This window comes from Pteronotus mesoamericanus, unplaced genomic scaffold (assembly GCF_021234165.1).
Source record: "Pteronotus mesoamericanus isolate MK-2021 breed Mesoamerican mustached bat unplaced genomic scaffold, CSHL_Meso_final contig_116, whole genome shotgun sequence".
Taxonomy (NCBI): domain Eukaryota; kingdom Metazoa; phylum Chordata; class Mammalia; order Chiroptera; family Mormoopidae; genus Pteronotus; species Pteronotus mesoamericanus.
The window spans coordinates 35141557-35161117 of record NW_026555027.1 but is presented as its reverse complement, the minus strand read 5'-3'; the positions used below and the strand labels follow the sequence as shown (position 1 = coordinate 35161117).

The window sequence follows — 19561 nt, the reverse complement described above, 5'->3', positions numbered from 1 at the left end:
ATATAAACATGCAGTCTCTAGAAAAGGAGAGATAGATACCAACAATTAAAGATAAGTATTTTGTACTATTTTTGCACTTCAAAAGAGGTCTATTCATTCAATTCTGTAGAAAGTAGTTACAAGAGGACAATGCAATGAAGTAGAGGAAGCCTATTAAGCTTCTTGGGCTATAACAATTATGTACAAATGGATGAACTGATTTAACTGATTAATTTACAATTAGAAAAATTTTTATATTGTTTACAATAAAACTATTCAATACATGAAAATGAAGGTTTGAAAAAAATAAGATGGAATTTTTCCTACATTTGACTTCCAGTCAAGATGGAGGTGTAGGTAAACATGCCTTGCTTCCTTGCACAACTACAAAAAAAAAAATTACAACTAGACTAAAAAACAAATGTCATCCGGAATTATCAGAAATTCAAACTATATGAAAGTCCAACAATCAAGAATTTAAAGAAGCCACATTCATCTAGCTGAGTAGGAGGGGAAGAGATAAAGAGATACTTGGAGAGGGGTGGAGAGGTGTGGAGATGCTAGATGTGTGGTCTCACATTCATGTGTGGTAAATAAAAATTAGAAAGGATACATTGGGAGTGAGAGATCCCAGCCCCAGACCAGACCACCCCAGGGTTCCAGTACCAGAAAGATAAGTCCCCATAAGTTCTGGCTGTAAAAAACAGTGGGGGTTGGGGTGGTAGAAGAAACTGTGGGATTCTCAGGAGACTCCTCTTAAAGAGCCCACAATGAACTTAGGACTTATGCAGACTTACTCTTTCTGGGATTCAGCACCAGGGCAACAGCCAGAGAGGCACCAGGAAATACAGGGAGAAATTGAAGTGACTGACATCAAGGGCAACTGCCAGGAGACAGCTTCCTCCTGCGCAAGACTCCAGAGGCCTGGCAGAGGTACAGTCCCCTCGCCAAGTCCTCCTCCACACAGAGCCACAGAGCAGTGACACAGGTTGCCCACCTCTGGTGATTAACTAAGACTTGGCCCCATACAACATACTGGTGCACTTTTCTACAATAAGCCATGCCACTAAGACAGAGTGTCAAAGCAGCTCTACTTAATACATAGAAACAAGCATAAGGAGCTGCCAAAATGAAGAGACAAAGAAATATGGCCCAAATGAAAGAAAAGAGCAAGACTCCAAAAAAGAACTAAGCAAAATGGAGATAAGCAACCTATTAGATGCAAAGTTCAAAACACTCGTTATCAGGATGCTTAAGGAACTCATTGGGTACTTCAAAAGTATAAAAAAGATCCAGGCTGAAGGTTACATTAAGTGAAATAAAGAAAAATCTACAGTAACCAACAGTAGAGGGGATAAAGTCAAGAATCAAATCAATGATTTGGAATATAAGGAAGAAAAGAACATCTAAATCAGAAGAGCAAAAAAAAAAAAAAAAAAGAATAAAAAAAAAATGAGGATAGGCTAAGGAGCCTCTGAAACATCTTCAAACTTACCAACATGTGAATCATTGGGGTGCCAGAAAAAGAAGAGGAATAGCAAGAAATTGAAAACTTATTTGAAAAATTAATAAAAGAAAACTTCCTTAATTTGGTAAAGGAAATAGACACACAAGTCCAGGAAGCACAGAAAGTACCAAACAAGATAGACCCAAAGAGGACCACACCAAGACATATAATGAAAATGCCAAAGGTTAAAGATAAAGAAAGAATCTTAAAAGCAACGAGAGAAAAACAGGTAGTTACCTACAAAAGACTGCAGTCCCATAAGACTGTCAGGTGGTTTCTCAACAGAAACTTTGCAGACTAGAAGAAACTGGCAAGAAGTATTCAAAATGATGAAAAGCAAGAACCTACAACCCAGATTACTCTATCCAGCAAAGCTATCATTTAGAATTGAAAGGAAGATAAAGTGCTTCCCAGACAAGATAAAACTAAAGGAGTTCATCATCACCAAGCCATTAATATATGAAATGTCAAAGGGAATTATGTAAGAAGAAGATCAGAACTATGAACATTAAAATGTCAATAAATTCACAACTATCAACAACTGAATCTAAAATCCAAACTAAGCAAACAAGCAGAACAGAAACAGAATTACAGACATGAAGATCATTTGGAGGCTTATCATTTGGGAGGGAGAAGGGAGAGAGTGGAGGGAAAGATGCAGGGATTAAGAAATACAAGTTGGTAGGTACAAAATAGACAGGGATGTGTTAAAAACAATATAGGAAATGGAGTAGCCAAAAAACTTACATGCATGACCCAGGGACATGAACTAAGGGGTAGATTCTTGGAGGGAATGGAGTACCAGAAGGAGGGGAGTAAAAGGGGAAAAACTGGGACAACTGTAATAGCATAATCAATAAAATATATTTAAAAATAGGATGGTGTAAAATAAAATCCAAATAATAGCTTAGGATTTAAGGTAGGCTAAATAATGGCCTGGCAAAAATGTCAACAGTCTAATCCCCAAATATGTGAATATGTTACCTTATATGGCAGGACAGATTTTGCTGATTAAACTAAAGACTGAGTTGAAGAATTTATTCTGGATTATTCTTGTGTGCCCAATATAATCACAAGGTTATTTTATTCTTTTATTTTTAATTTTTTATATATTTTTTCTTTTTTTAAATTTTTCATGCTTTTACAGTTGTCCCATTTTTTCCTCTTTTGCCTCCCTCCTCCAAGCCCATGCCATCCCACAATTAATCCCTACAGCATTGTTCATGCCCATGGGTGATGCATAAATGTTCTTTATTTAATCTCTTCACCTTTTTTCAACCAGTCCCAACCTCCCTCCTGGCACTTACAGCTATCAGTCTGTTCTTGTTTCTGTGCCTCTGATTCTATTTTGCTCGTTAGTTTATTCTGTTCCTTAGATTGCAGTTATAAGTGAGATCGTATGGTTTTGTCTTTCATTGCCTGGCTTATTTCACTTGCATAATCATCTCCTGTTCCATCCATGCTGTCATAAAAGGTCACGGGGCTCTTTTAGAGGAAGGCAAGAGGCTCAAAGGGAAAGAAGGCAATGTGATCTAATCAGAGGGCGAAATAATGCAGTCATGAGTCGAAGAATGTCAGCAGCTTCTAGATGCTGGAGGAACAAATAATGTATTTCCCCCTAGGATCTCTAGTAAGAACCAGCTCTGCTGACAACTTAGTTTTAGCCTAGTGAGATGAATTTTGGACTTCAACTTCCAGAGCTGTAAGATAATAAATCTGAGTCGTTGCCACTAAGTTTGTGGTAATTTATTAAAGCATCAATAGAAAACCAGTGTAGGAATTTTTAATGCATTTTGTAAGGGCATTTTGTAATGCAGTATCTAGAAAAGAAACACAAAGCCTGTATGACAAAGTCAAAGGTGGAATGATTTTTTTGTTGCTTTCTTAAAATATATAATGAAACTATTGCTCATCATCATGCTGTAAGGTCTTCATGGTATCCAACTTTTAGAATTGTTTCATATCTCTGTTTAAAGTCCCATATATTGATACACCAGTATGAAATTCTCCATAGCCTTGTGCAACATAAATTAATTTTTTTCAATAACACCTCTGATGTAATTACATTTTATTGGATTTATAAAATAAAGCCCCTTAATTGTGAAAGCAGAGATGTTATTTGAAATGTTAGTCTCTGTGATCAAGATATTTTCTACATCAAGGGAAATCTACCAATTCCCAGAGAGTTTTCACACCTGAAAATGAAACCAATTTGTTTTGCAAATCTGTGTTATGCAAATTACAAAATCAATCACTAAGTAGAGACATCTTAACAAAGGATTTTCCAAAAGGATTAAAGATTCCCTACAGAGGTGAATTACTCAAATGTCCCGCGATACAAATACATACATTTAATGATCTATGGTGAGACTAATTATTTAACAAATGCCACACTATAGCTTGTAACTTGGAATATTTAATTGACATGGGAGAATGCTCTAGACAATCCTAACAGAATTTTTTCTTTTACAATGTGAATCTCAATATTCCTGATTCTTTAAAAGTCTGAAAATTTTTTATTCTTTCCTGAACATTTTGAATATTTAGTTTAACTCTGTGTCTAGTTTAAATCTTGTTAAAATAGGCAATGTTTATATTTTTGTTTTGGTAAACAATCAACAAATTATGTCCAGGCCCTTCTGTGGGCTTCATCTTTAATATCAGTTTAGTTTTAAAGCCATTTTAGTGCTAATTAGACTTATCCCACAGGCATACCACCAGGTGGCCAGTCTGGTGCCTGGGCAATATTCTATCCAACAGATCATTTCTTAAAGTTTCTAGAATTGTAACACTGCAGCTAGCCCCTGCCACCCTCCCCCCACCAAAAATGGGATTTGTAGTGGGGTCCAAAATTTGGGGTGTCCAAGAAAAATATAGGATATTCTCCCCTCTCCAAAGGCGGGTCACCATGGGAGATGGGAGATATGGAGCAGGGTCAGTGAGAGTCATTTTGCATGTCAATGACAGCAGGAAAGTTTCAAACCTCATAGGGAAAAATGGTTATTTTGCATATCAACAAGGCTAACCAGAAAGGTTTGTATAACTTAAACCCATGATACAACTGAGCCCCAGCTCCCTGGGTTACAGCGCCTGCCCAGGGAGTTGGAAATGGGGTTGCTGGGGAAGATTCAAGCCAGGTTTAAACCCAGGCAAGGCAACCAAACTAGAGGCTCTTGACCACGCGGTTTTGGGAGTGGAATGGGGGCTCCCTTGATCACGCGGCTTAGGAAGCAGGAAAGTAAGATGGAGCAGCCATGCAGAGCAGCTCCCCGGGTTACGGCATGTGTGCATGAGAGCTCAGAGATGGTTTGTTCCATGACGCAAGGGAACAATGCGAAGACCATGCGGGAAGGAAAGGAGAGAAAGGGGTCTTGCTAGTGGGCCATGAGAAGGTGTCACACAGTTCTGAATTGGTAACTGGAGATCACAGCAACACAGCGGATGGGGCTAGGAACAGCAAGAGGCCTGCCTAGCTGAGCTCTGGGCTTCTTTCCTTTTTCTTCTTAAGGATGGTACCTCTGATAGGCCTGACTGGCTTGGCTGGGCAAAGGGGGGAAGGTAGGAAAGACTGTGTGTGTGTTGGTGGGTGTTTTAAAGGGATTTTGAGATTTAAAGGTGACATTTAGCCATTATTCAAAATCTGTATAACTTTTGAATAAGTAGTTCCTTTCTTTTTCACCGAACTCTGCCATTGAGAGCCATAATTTTTAAGGGTGGCAGGCAAAGAACCTAGAACAGAGGGACCCCAGGGAGGGGGGGCATTGTTCTGGTAATAGCATCTGCCCCCCCTCCTCCCCCAGCATGTCCACATTCAGTAACAGCATGCTTATTAGGATCAGATTAACCCATGTAGACTCCAGAAGTGAGCCCAGGAGATCATAAACAAGTATATGGATTTACTTTCTCAAGCATCTCCCACTCCATGATCTCTGCTGTACTTTCCAGAAGCTCCTCTTTTCTCTGCTGCTCTGTCCTGAAAGCTGGGTGTTCAGTTATCCTGGTTTACAGCTCCCTTGGTCCCTGCGCCCACCTCTGGGGCCTGGCAGCAAGAGAACACAGAGAAAGAAGAAAAGGAACAAAGTTTCACCCTACTGTCAGAGCCATAGAAGAGAAAATTCCCCCTTTTCAGAGTTTTGATTTCCCTAGTCTCCATTCTCACAAAATAAGTTAAATTTATTTTTTTCTTTTCATCTAACTTTGTTTCCTATAGCAAACATACAGCATTTTAACAATGATATAGAAACAAAGGAATTACTACGAAGAAGATAATGCTTCCCACAATCAAATTAGAAAAACAAGTTAAATACAATGGAAGTCTAACTTTCAAAAGTACAACTTTAAACAGAGAGGCAGTGTGTGAGAGAGTAAGAGAATGGAACAATTTATTGGAATTGTAAAGATGTAGAAAGGTTTTGCAGTGAAGGGTGAGCTTGGGCTATGGGAAAGGGCATTTCAGACTGGAGAAATCGTGAGCCAAAATACAGAGCTAGGAAGAACTGTGGCTTCCAAAAACATAAATACGTTCCCAAGAAATTAACATGTTTTTTAGAATACAAAAATTTTCATAATTAGAAAATCAATTTTTCTTTGTAGATACTAGAACTGACTTTTAACTACTTGAATAGCAAATGGTTCATATTTAGAATATCAAGTTTTGGACATATACACAGTTATGTATTAACCTTTATAGTTTGCTGTTTTCATATATTAGAAAAAAACTTAAAACTATTTAAAAAAATGGTTGGCCTTAAATAAAATTTGTTCTTCTTGCTTCCCCAACCTCCTTTTCCCCCAATATTGTTCCCCCCTTCATCACCTAAAGTCTATCCTGTGTCTCGTTTCTTCTCTCACCTTAGAAGAAACTAACTGCTAAGGAAACATCAATGTCAGCGTGGTCGGTGACGCAGGCTGTGAAAGAATTCACAAGGCGAAGAAAGTCTAGAGAATAAAGTTTTCATTCACTCTCCAAGAAAGGAGAAGGGCATGGTATGGAGAGATATACCAGCATTGAGGGGTGGGGGCTTTGAGCTTTTTATTGGATTACAATTGGATTAAAAAGGGTGGGGGGTTGCTGTTGTGTGGCCCTGGGTTGTTGGGGGCTCTTGGGGCATTGTAAACGAAGGCTGCAGTTTGTCCCACTGTTATCTTCCACCTCTGGCTGTAGGGAGTGGTTCTGTTCCTGCTTTCCAGTAATTTCCAGTCCTGGGGACAAGCTCAGAAGAGTAAAATGACAGTCATGTTTAACAAGGTCTCATGCATGCTCAGCAAAGGGCGCCACAATAACAAATGCGGCTGACTTTATCTTTTCAATCATCATACTACATTTTAAGATGTTATTTCTGCTAAGAATATTTGCATTTTGATAAGTTTCTTCTGTAGGTTAAATCTTCAAGGTCCAAAGGAATAAACCTCTAAAGATGAAAATGACAGGTCAAGGGCTGAAGCATTTGGGGACTTAGTTTAGCCTGTAAGCCCTCCCTGCACATCGTTTCGTTCATCTCACAGGGGGATGAGGTAAAGGAGACAAATGCGGCAAAATGCAAAGTACATGCTAAGCACATAAGGTGCTTTTGATATCTTTACTAAAAATTGTTACTCAAGCAACATTCCTTTAAGTAAAGGGTGAAACAAATTTGCGTATCATTTTTATTACTTCGTTAACTACCACTAAACAGTTCGAATTGTAAACTAAGTGCAAACGTTTCTGAAAGTAAATTATAAAAGAATGCATCTACATATTTCTATCTAAATTTATCATAATAACATTAATATAATCAACTAATAATGTTTAATGTGAATATATTATATAATTTTCCTATATAATGATTGGAAGATTAAATTTAATTAAGGCCCTTTTATTGAATAAATTACAGTACTTTGTAAAGCTTGGACTAAAATTAGAAATATACACATGCTAGGATGTATTACATTTTTAAAAGACACATGTTTACACCACTTTCAGCTGTGTAATAAATGAGTGTATATATATTCATATATAAATATATATCCTTTATATATCTTCTATAAAAATTATTATTGAAATTAAGATTTTTATCATAATTTTAGTTTATGAAGCTCATAAAAACATACAAATTTACCTTGGGAAAAATTCAGTCAGTGCAAATTTTAGGTTTTACTCTATCAAAACAAGGGCATGAGCCCATTTACAAAATATAATTTAACCTACTTACCTACAAGGACATGAACCAACCTCTCCAACATTTAGTCATTTATATAAATAATCCTAACACCTGTGTAATTAGACTTCATTCCATTTCCATGTCCTACCCCCCCCCACCCACAGGACTTCTTTCACTGAGTTGTATTTGGAATGATGTCTTTAGCCACAACCATCGACCTAGGGACTTTGCCCTTTCTTTTGATCATATCTTGGAAAGAAGAGGGCATTAAATACTTGATGGAGATTTAATTGCACTTCTGATTCTGAATTGCTTTTTATGAGCACACTCAATCAAAGGAAAAAGAATTTACTTCTGTGTCCACCTCTGCAATGAGAACCAAAGTCCTTTATCAGGCTAAACTATTTTACACACTGGGCTGGGCACACTGACTCATGCGAGCCTGCAGGCAAGGGCATGCTATGGTACCCCATCAGACTGGGATTCTTCAAATATTCATTCAACAATTATTTAGAAATAAGACAGCACAATGACAGAAAAGGATGGAGGAAAAAAAAGTGCTTTCTTAGTGTTTCACCTCTCCTCAAGCTTCCTGAAAAATTCAGCTTTGGTGAAAAATTCTCATACCTTCATTCAGCAAAATAAAAGCTTTTTGGTTAACCACACCTATCTTCCTCAGGCAGTTTGTTGATTATCTATTGTCACTCAAGCACATTACTTTGGATCTCAGCTTTAGCTGCAAGTGGATAATCAAAATATTTTTTGAATTCCTACTGTACTAGACCAGTTCCAGTAAACAGAATTTTGTCAACTACAGAAGACTTCCATCAGAGAGGTTTCCATACTTGTAACATCTATGGATGTTGCCCAGGAACATTTTTGACAATGTCCACTCCTAGCATTACCTCCTCTGCCTTCCCTGTTAACTTCTCTGTGTTGTGTAGCTTGGGGGAATACAACTCCAAAATATTCCACATGCTCCATATGAAGCATAAATAGTGTTAAAAAGAAATCCACAGGCCCAAAGTGTCATCACTTGTGCTAAAGTCCAGGAAATCAAACCAAGATAATGCCTGGCCTAATTGCTGTTTCAGCCTCTTCCAGAAACAATCTTAATCAACCAGTTTGGAATTTTCTTGTCAACACCAATGAAGTAATCTTGGGCCTCCATAAAAACAAGAGGCAATTTGCATGATAAGAACCCTTGCAGTTTCATCTGCCCCCCTCCCCACCCTCCAAAAAAGATATTCTGGTCTAAAAAAATATATATATATATATTTTTTTTTTTTTTACTTTTGTCAGTAGCTCCTTTGCCCCACATTTCTTCCTATAAAAACCTTTCATTTTGTACAGTCTCTGGAGTGCCCTTCAGTTATTAAGCCATTCATAAATGGCTTAATAAAGCCAATTAGATGTGTAAACTTACTTATTTAAATGTTTTTTTAACATTTTACAAAATATCAACTTAACCTATGAAATATAATTTAGCATCTCTCATTCAGGTCTGTGGTTTAGGAGACATACATGAAAAGTAAAACCTGGGAATTGTCTTCAATATGTAGTTTATCAATATGTACTCTTCCAAAAATAAACTATATCATAGATATTTATTATTTTAAAGAGATGGGGGCATGCTTTAAATCCATATGTTTTGGAATATATTATTTTGAACTTGTGGGTCTCAGAAAAATGATGAGCTTTATCCATAGATGTACATAGGAAAGAAAAGAGATTAGGGGCAATGAGATGCTCTGCATAGTGGAAAAAACACTATATAATCAACATTTTCATTAGTCCCTCTTCAATATATTTACATAAGGAGGGAAAACAAAATAAAGCAACAATAGTGGACACATCACAAAGGCACTTGGCTTATTAGTTTTTTTAGAACCTTGTTTTTAGATACCATGGTGTTCTGTTTGGAATACAGCCCTAAACCATCATATTCCATTATAATTAATTGGGCCGCATGTGACTATGCTACTGATAGGTTTATTTTGAGATGAAAGTTTTGGAAGAATCACGTCAAATGCTGGAGAATGCACACACATTTGGTATAAAAGAATTGTAATTAAACTTCAGTCATCCTCTCCTACAGAGAACATTGAATTGAAGTCAAAATTGGTTTCTATTATGTTTAAGTCTATCAGATGCATGGGGGGAAGATCATTAAGACACTAGAGCAAAGTGAAATCTGTGTGCAAATGTTCTATTTATTATAAAGTGTGGGTGAACTCAAAGCTGTCTCGAGGGTGGGTGCTGAGCCTGGAGGGATGCAAATGCAGTCTACAGTGATTCTTGCCAACATAACCCTGCCAGGAGAGCAGGGACTCAATTATTTAAGCAAGAAACCCCTCCATAGAGTGCACAGCTTTCTCTGTAGAATGGCCTATGGAGACTCCAGAAAATAAGGAGTCCCTTTTGGCTTTGAATTTAAACTTGTTCTACTTTTCCCCCTTCTTCTCATTTAAAGATTGAGATTAGAGTATCAGAATTGTCCATGTCTTTACTGTTAAAGAGCAAACCACAGGCCCAGAATGACATTACTGGTGCTAAAGCCCAGGACGTTAAATTCAGATTTAATACCAGACCTAATTTCTTTTTCAGCCTCTCCCAGAAACATAAACTTAATCCACAAATCTAGAATTTTCTGGTCAGTACCAATGAGGTAATCTCTCATGTGGGCCCTCCCCATCCTCCATCCCCTACAAACAAGAGGCACTCTTATGATAAAAAAACCCTTGCAGTTTCTTTTCCCCCAAAGGAAGATGTCTGTCTAAAAATAATCTTTTTTTCTTTTGTTAGTAGCTCCCTTGCCCCACACGTCTTCCTATAAAAACCTTCCATTTTGTGCAACCCCTGGGAGCGCCCTTCTAGTTGCTAGGTGGGACGCTGCTCCATTCTTGAATTGCTTACTAAAGCCAATTGGATCTTCAAATTCACTCCGTTGAATTTGGTTGTTTAGCACTTACAAAAAGCTCTTTCCTTCTTATTCTCTCTGAAGCACAGTTTCTTGGGGAGGAGGAAGAAAGCTACCCATCTGGTGCTAGATTGGAAGAATGAGCCAATCTTCCTATCATTGTGATTCACTCTTGTAAAAGCCATCAGCAGAGCAAAGGAATGAGTTTGACACTTCCCCCTTTCAAATATAATTTTGGACTTTCCAAGCCTGTGGGCTGGCTGCCTGCAGAGATGCTGAAAATCAAGTCAGGGGAGTGGCAGCCGCCACGATAGGCAGCAGCAGCGCGGTGAGCTGAAGAACGCAGGAGGACTCTTGTTTAGCACGGGCATTGGGCAGCACATTTTGAAAAATGCTCTTATCATTAACATCATCAGTAAGGCTGCCTGAAGACCAACTGACGTGGGACTGGAAGTTGGACCTGGAACTGGTAATACGACTGTAAAGTTGCTAAAGAAGGCAAAAAAGGTAATTGCCTGTGAACTTGACCCAAGGCTAGTAGCTGAACTTGACAAGTTCAGGGCACATCTCTGGCAAACTTCAAGTAATGGATGATATGTTGAAATCAGGTTTCCCATTCTTTGATGTTGGTGTGGCATATTTGCCTTAACAGGTCTCTTCTCCTTTTGTCTTCAAGCTGTTGCTGCACCAATCTTTTTTTTAGATGGGCTATACTTAGTGTATTTTGCCATGTGTAATTTGCATTTCTTTGCCCAAATTTCTGAGGGAAAAATAAAGATGCACATTACATATAGGTAGTACTAATTCTGTACCTATCTAAATGTTTTTAATTCTTTTATTTATACTTATGCATTAAAAGTGTAACTCCAAAAAGCAACAATGGTACCTGTATGCAAAATAATACCCTGGAATATGAAAATTGGTTTTGTTGAACTTTTTAAATTGAATTTTGCATGAATTTAAATTGAATTTAAAAAGTAAAATGAAAGATATTTTTCCTGAAAGTTTGGGCCCAAAACATGGGTGTGCATTATACATGGTAGTGCATTATACATAGCAAAATACAGTATGCTTCCAAGAGAATTTGCTCTCCGCCTATTTGCAAAACCTGGAGATAAGTTATACTACAGACTCTCAATTAATACACAGCTGTTAGCATGTGCGTACTGTCCAATGAAAGCTGGGAAGAATAACTTCAGACCACCACCAAAGGTGGAATCCAGTGGTGTAAGAGTAGAACCCAAGAATCTGCCACCATCTATCAATTTTCAGGAATGGGACGGCTTAGTAAGAATCATCTTTGTTAGGAAAAACAAGACACGGTCTGCTGCATTTAAGCCAAGTGTAGTACAGCAGCATTGGGAAAAAAACCAGAATTCACTGTTCAGTCCATAATACTCTAATACCAGCAGATTTCAGCATAGCAGATAAAATACAGCAAATCCTTACCAATAAGGTTTTAGTGACAAGCGAGCCCTTTCCACGGACACAGATGACTTCATCAGATTGTTACATGGATTCAGTGCAGATGGTATCCATTTTTCTTAGGTCTGGAAAACAGAATTTTTCAAACTCAAAAGTAATTGGAATTATATATTTTTAATAATTTGAAAAGATGTATACTTTTCCTCCATTGGGACACTGGGACTATTTTTGATTTAATAATACTGTTGTTACCAGTTATTATACATTTCTAAGGTAATTAAGTCAATTTAAGTACCCAAGTTTTTTTTTGGTTTGGATTTGTTTTAATATCTAACATAGGGCAAGGAGCAATCTATACATGATAATCTTCAAGTTCAAGAGCCACAGACATGCACAACTAACTATACCTTTAAACTTACCATTTCTAACAAGTTATTGTACGGAGATGTTACTGTTCTATTTTCTATGTTATACATCACTGTGAGGACCTCTTTAGGTCTTCATCCCTTTAGGCTTTTGTCCTTCAGGTACTAAGTTAAAATATGCTTAACAGAATCACATATTCCCAATACCATTTCTTCTTGCTATTCATGTGTGCAGCAAACCAATTTTCTTAAAATGTTTTAATTTTGTTTTCTATTTCTCTGTTCATCCTGTACAACATCTATCAGTTGTCTACCCCTTTAGCTAGCATGTAGCATTGTAACTAAGCAGACAGGGGCCCATTCATGTGGCACCTTGGCGTGACCCAACAATCAGTATTTGAAAAAACAGGACTTTATTTACAATAGTCCAACCTTGGCGGGGGGGCGAGTGTGCAGCTCAGAGCACTTATGCTTGGTGCCCTCCTTTTCCACAAGACCCAGCACTTCCCTTGTTCCCCAAAAGGCTATAAGCCAAAACCAAGCCCAAGAGTTCCCCATTTCCTTATCTTAATTTAAGCCAGCTGCACAAACAGTTCTCCAGTCTCTCCGGAAGCTACCAAAGTCTCCATCCTCATGCAGCAGCTCTCTCCTTCACGATCTGAGGTACATCGTCATCAACCTCTGTGTTATAGTCCAGAAAAGCATGTGCCATGTTACACTGGGTCACAGTGAAGTCCAGGAAAGGCACTAGCCCTAAGCTCCCAGATAGAGTCCAGGTTTGCACAGCAGCAGGTCAGCATCTTGCAAGGCAGTCCCTGGTGGCTTTGGAGTTGGCTAGAGTAGGCACAATCAAAGCAGTATGCCTGCTTTCTTACTAACCCCTGGCGGACCAGATCCTACAGCCCGTATGGCTTCTATCTCACTACCAGCATGCTGGGATCTACCTTCACTACCAGCTGCATCGTGGCCCTTTCTCTTCACTCTTCCTCACAGGGCTCCTATCTCACTACCCACAGCATGGCTCTCTTTCTTCTCTACTGGCAACATGGCTTTCCCTCCTCACCCTTCCTTGAATGGCTGCCCGCTCTAGGTTTAAATCCTGCCCCAGAGCCTCCTGTGTGACCTCATCTCTGAGTCCTCCCGCAATGTGCTACGTTTGACCGTTTTCTGTATAGTTTACATTCTCTCAGCTGCCATCCCCAGTCAGGGCAAGAATGACTCAGTGACACAGGGGGACATCCCCCTGGCTATGTCACAAGTCAGAATATATCCTGAAAGTTGTGCCCACCTTGCCTTGAGGCAGTAACACAGCTATTAGCTATCTATCGGCTTGTCATAGATATGCAAAAATATCTTAATCTTATCACCTGCTGTCTGCCATATGCAAACTGTGGTCTTTGGGGGCTCCTTCCTATATTTCCAGGGGCACCTCTCACCCTGTACCCCACTACAGTATCAGTGTATACATCAGCTTTCTGGGAGTCTGCTTCTGAGACCATGTGGTGCAAGACATGTTACTTCTGAGCGTGATTCCTTACCTATAAAATGAGGATGCTCAACTGGAATGTGAAATTAATTCTAAGATTGTTTGTTATTTTTTCCTCGGGGAGATAGTCATATGTTTAACAAAATTTCCAAAGGTTTTATAAGTTAAAACTTGATTTAAAATTTAAAATCTCTGCTCTTCAACTTCAAAACAAACAAAAACTCCTCAATCAGTCGTTTTCCCACAAGTACAGCCTCTAACTTCTGGATAATTACTTTAAACTATTTTTAAAATGTAAGGATGAAAATTTCAATAGATGTCATAACCAAGTCTTAATTAGCTACTATGTTTAAATCATTATCACTATAATACTAATTGTTAATGCCTTTTAATAAAGAATTAGATGTATTTTTTTTAAAAAAAACATTACTTTCTCTCTGTCCTTTCGTGACTTCTGTTCTTATCCAAGGTTTACGGTGTCTCAGCATGATATATTCTGTATGGATTGATTATACCAGCCTAGTGGTACAATCAAGCAATCAGAAAGTAAGCAAACAAATAAACAATCAGACCTACCTAGGAACTGATATAGTCCCCAGCCTCAATAATAAAACAGTAGTCTTTTTCTTTATCCCCCTTACCCCACAAACAAAAACCAGTATATCCTTGTTCTTCCCATCTAAGTTAAGAATTCCCTAGATTTTCTTATGTGTTCCTGAAAAATCTCAGTTTCCTAGTCACTATTAACTTTTGCTCTTTTATTCAACAGATAATTTCTAACATATTGCATAAAAACAGTGTACAATATCCCCATGAATAAATAATGTTCTTTGTCCTCAAGGAATATATAGTGTGGTGGAGGACAAATATACAAGTAATTATAAGTGCTATAAGAACTATGAAAGAGGTTTATAGGAAGCAATGGAAACACAGAAGAGGGACACAACTCAGGCTGGCAGAGACACAGGTGACAGGAAAGGAGAGGAAAACGACACGTGATTGAGTTTGAAGAACAAAAAGTAGTTAGGCAGGCAAAAAAGCGAGAAAAGGGTATCAAAGAGATAGAACATATAACCGTTGATAAATAACTTGAATCTTGGGAACCTTATTTTCTTTACCCATAAAAGTTGGATAATATTCAGTCAGAGTATACCAGTATGTCTAAACCTGCATATGTGTGCACACATGTATGTATATATACTGTTTATCTTAATTGGTACCATCTCTGTCTCCTCAGCTAACCTCATTATGTTGGTAAGAAGAGCAGTTAGGTCAAGGTTTGGAGACATGCCAAGCAATCTACAAAATATAATTTAACATTTAAAATCTACCAGAATGACCTTTTTGTTTGAATTTCATGCTGATTGAGAAGGATGCTAAAGGTAAAAGTAGAAAAACAAGGGAGAAGAAAATTAATTTTTGCTGAATTTCTACTAAGCATGGCATGAATCTAGGTATTTAGGTATATATTTCTATTTTGTAGTTCCAATAAAACAGTAAGTTGAAATATGCTATCTCTATTTTACAGATAACAAAACTGAGACCAGAAAATTTAATGTTTTTTTCACATAGTAAACATAGTAAAACAGTAAGTGAAAAAGTAAGGACTTGAAGTCGGTTTTTTCTGTGGTCGAGTTTTATCTCTTTCTCCATTTCTACATGGCAGAGACCAAATACTATGTGAGTACTTCATCCTCTATCCATAATTATACCTGAACTTATTTGAGTTCCTCCAACAACTACACCTGAATTTGCTCTGGTTCCACAACCATGAATGGAACCAAAGACAGGAGCAGAAGTAACTAGACTTTGTTAGAATAAAGAGGTGGTATTGGGCCTCCTCTAGGCAGTGCTCTTTTTTCCTAAGATAAATATATGCCTAAGGTCACATACTCCTTCCCCCTCCCAACCAAGAAAAGAAAAGAAGGAAAAAGTCAAATTAGTAGACTCGTAGAAAATTATACAGGAGATAATGTCTAAGATAACCTATTACCATCAACACTATACACTAAGAGATTACTGTATGTTTGGTGCTAGAGAAATGCCATTTAGAAAAGTGGGAAGAATATACCCTGGCTGGTGTGACTCAGTTGATTGAGCGCTGGCCTGCAAAGCAAAGGGCCGCTGGTTCAATTCCCAGTGTAGGGCACATGCATCAGGCCAGGTCCTGAACAGGGGGCGCAGGAGATGCAACCTCACATTGATGTCTCTCTCCCTCTCTTTCTCTCTCCCTTCTCCTCTCTAAAAATAAATAAATAGAATCTGCTTTAAAAAAAAAGTGGGAAGAATAGAAAGAACTTCAAAGAAGATCTGGCATCTGAACTCAAAGCATGAGTAAGATTCCAGGCTGAGAGAAAGAATAGTTGCCAAACACAGAGGTGAGAATACCTAGGTTGTGCCTGGGAAATATCAATAAGTTTAAATTAATTGGGGAATAGGTGATGGAAAACTGAATAGAGATATCAGCCTATCTCTTAATATCTCAGTTCTCTCCCTTCTCTCTACCTTCACTGACACTACCTTTATGAAATGTCAGAACTCTCGATTGAACTATTACATTTGCTTCTCTCTCTTCTCCCTGCCTCCCATCTCTCATCCATAGGAGAGTAAACTTTTTATAATATAAAGTTCTTCAGTTCACTGTCCCACTTATATTTCAATCTTTCTAGATCTTTTCAACTCTTTTTTAAAAAATGAACATCCAATAACCTAATATTTATAAGATCCAGTATTTAATACAAAATTACCAGACATGTAATCCAAAACCAGAGAAAAAATAAATCAATAGATAGGAACAACTTATATGTCCAACATTACATGTTTAGCAGGTAATGGAACAGACGCTCAAGTTCAAGTATCTCTGTTTCCAGAAGCCAAGCTCCTACCCATTAAGATTTAGTCCATTTGTTTTACTGTTCATCTATCCATGTCTATCATCTGTCTCTAAATCATCACCTTATTTCAATAAAAGGAGATCTTTTATTTGAATATCAAATACATTCAATATGGATGGTGCTGCTGACATAGAATTTATTACAAGGTAATCAAATATTTTAGAAGTAGATGATCATTCATATACTGGCCATTGAGATGGAAATTTAAGAAACCAAATTTGGTTATTTATGAGGATATCTGTGTGTGTGTGTGTGTGTGTGTGTGTGATCACAGAAACATAGACCTGGGAGGAAACTTATAAAACAAAATAGTAAATCTCTCAAAAGTTTAGGAAAATAGGCCTTCCAAGACCATTTAAATTTCTGAATTTTTAGCTGTCTGGCAAATGGTTTGTCATTAATAAATACCTGCAAGAATTTTGGAATTACAGACATGATTTATTGATGTATTGATATAGATAATTCAGAACCATTCAGAATAGAAGGAAACATTTATAAGGTTATAAATAATGCAATTTAATAAAGATGCCAACTTGATAATAATGATAATTCAAAGAAGTGACAAACCACTGTCCCTAAAATGGTATTTTGGTTTCTTTAGGAGACTTAATTCCTAAACATCTTCACTGGGAAATTGTAACTGGACAGATTGATTCTGGAAAATGTTAGAATCATTTTGCAAAGGAGATGGATTTATGATATAGAAGCAAACAACTGAGAATGTAAATATTACAAAATCTTAGAGCTGACTGACCCTGTACTCTTGCATTTTTATTGTTATAAAATATTTAAATTTTCATTAAATACTGTTTTCAAGTCTTACCTAAAATAAATAAATAGAAATGGACCCAGAAAAGACAAAAATTATACAATCAACAGATGAGGAATTTAAAATCATCTATTACAAATATGGTCAAGGATTAAAAGGAAAACAGATATAATTATGAGAGTAACAGATTATAAAAGAGAAACAAAAAATTAAGGCTGAAAAAAATCTCAATTAAAAAATTTGTTGAATGAATAGAACAGCATACTAGATAATGCAAAAACAAATATCAGTTGCTTTGATGGTAGGATAATAAAATTATTCAAACTCAAGTAGAAAGAGAAGAAAAAAATGTCTAAATAATTACACAGACTTAGTAGCTTGTGGAATCAAATCAAGTGATCTGACATACATGCAATAGAGTAAAGAAGACAAGGCAGAAAATATGTTTAAAGAAATAATATAGTAGCCCTGGCTGGTGTGGGTCAGTGGATTGACGCTGGCCTATGAATTGAAGAGTTGCTGGTTTAGTTCCCGGTCAGGGCGCATACCTGGGTTGCAGGCCAGGTCCCCAGATGGGGGCATGCAAGAGGCAATCTATAAATCATCTGATATTTGTCTCCCTCTCTTTCTCCCTCCATTCCTCTTTCTGAAAACAAATAAACAAATAAATAAAATAATTTTTTAAAAAGAATAAATTAAACATTTTCATATTTGATGATTAATGCCAAATTAACAAGAAGGATAAATACAAAGAAAATCATACCAAAATACAGCATAATCAAATTGCTCACAGTTTTTCCTTTTGCTTCCTATATATTTCTGGTGTTGTCAGACACATTCATATCCTGGTACAACCACTAGCTCTATACCTCATTGTCACAATTAGCGGGTAGCAGTAGTATGACCCAAAGCAATTTCTATACCAGGGTGGCTAGAAATAACCTAGTACCCCAAATTATAGCAAACACATAAATGAATCCAACTACATCCAAAGTAAATGCACCCCAATTCAGTTCCCCCTTAACTGCTTGTGAAATGCCAGTGGCTACTCCAAACACATGTATATGATGGAGGAAAAGTCGGTATGCAAGGAAGCAGTGGTCTTACATGATTGCAATTAAACTACTTAATTTTTCTAAATTTTTATGGAAAGATCTGACTATTTATTATATTACTAGGACTCTTCTAGAAACTTAAATGGGACCTATTAAGTGAGATGCGAGGGTGCTTAAATTTCATTAGCCTCATATTAAAGTGCCTCCTGCTGCTGGTCGATGGTAGACAAGGCTGATAAGAAATGAACAAGAGAACAGACCATAAATTAATCATCAGCTCCATCAATAAAAAAGTAACCACAGGACAAATAGTCTTCCCCAACTGACCAGAAATAAATCTGACTGCATATTTATATTAAAGGTGAAATTTTAGTCTAGAAATTACTATATTACTCTGAATCAGCAAAATTAAGTTTTCCCTTATTAGAAAAACTGCTTGTTGAAATGTTAAGTTATAATAAAAGTTAAAGTTAAATTCTTGCTTGAAAGAGGTAAATATAATAAAAATGGCCTTGAAAAACTGAAGAAACGATCATTCCTATGAAACAGGAAGGTTACATTAACAAATAAAAAAAAGAAAGAAAGAAGAGGCGCCTTAACAGTGAAAGCAAGACTGTTTGAGAGAAATAGAGAATCTTTGTATTAATCCTAAAAGTTCTTTGACTTTCTTTACCTTGTATTCCACCAAACTGTATTATTGAGGAAAATGTAATAATGCATAAAGAGAAAGGACATTATTTACACAGAGTGTGACTTTTTGTATTAAAAGATGATGAATTTAGTACTTATTAAAAATGATACAGACTGGCTGAAGCCAGAAATAAAAACAAAAGAAACATATTATTTTAGTATTAGCACATCACATTATAAAGATTTCTAAAACTGTCCTTTTGTGTCATAATTCACACATGGAGTTTTAAAATGATATCATACAATTTATTTACTTTCTACTATCTGAAAAAACTATTAATGTTTTAGGCATGTTTATCAAATGAATTAAACTCAGAGTGACTTACTCACT

General features: G+C 37.0%; 1 pseudogene; it reads left to right on the top strand.

The window, feature by feature from the left end:
• LOC129072277 (probable dimethyladenosine transferase) overlaps nucleotides 1–12094 on the top strand; it is a 111230-nt pseudogene extending 99136 nt beyond the window's left edge.
• The last annotated feature ends 7467 nt before the right edge of the window (nucleotides 12095–19561 follow it).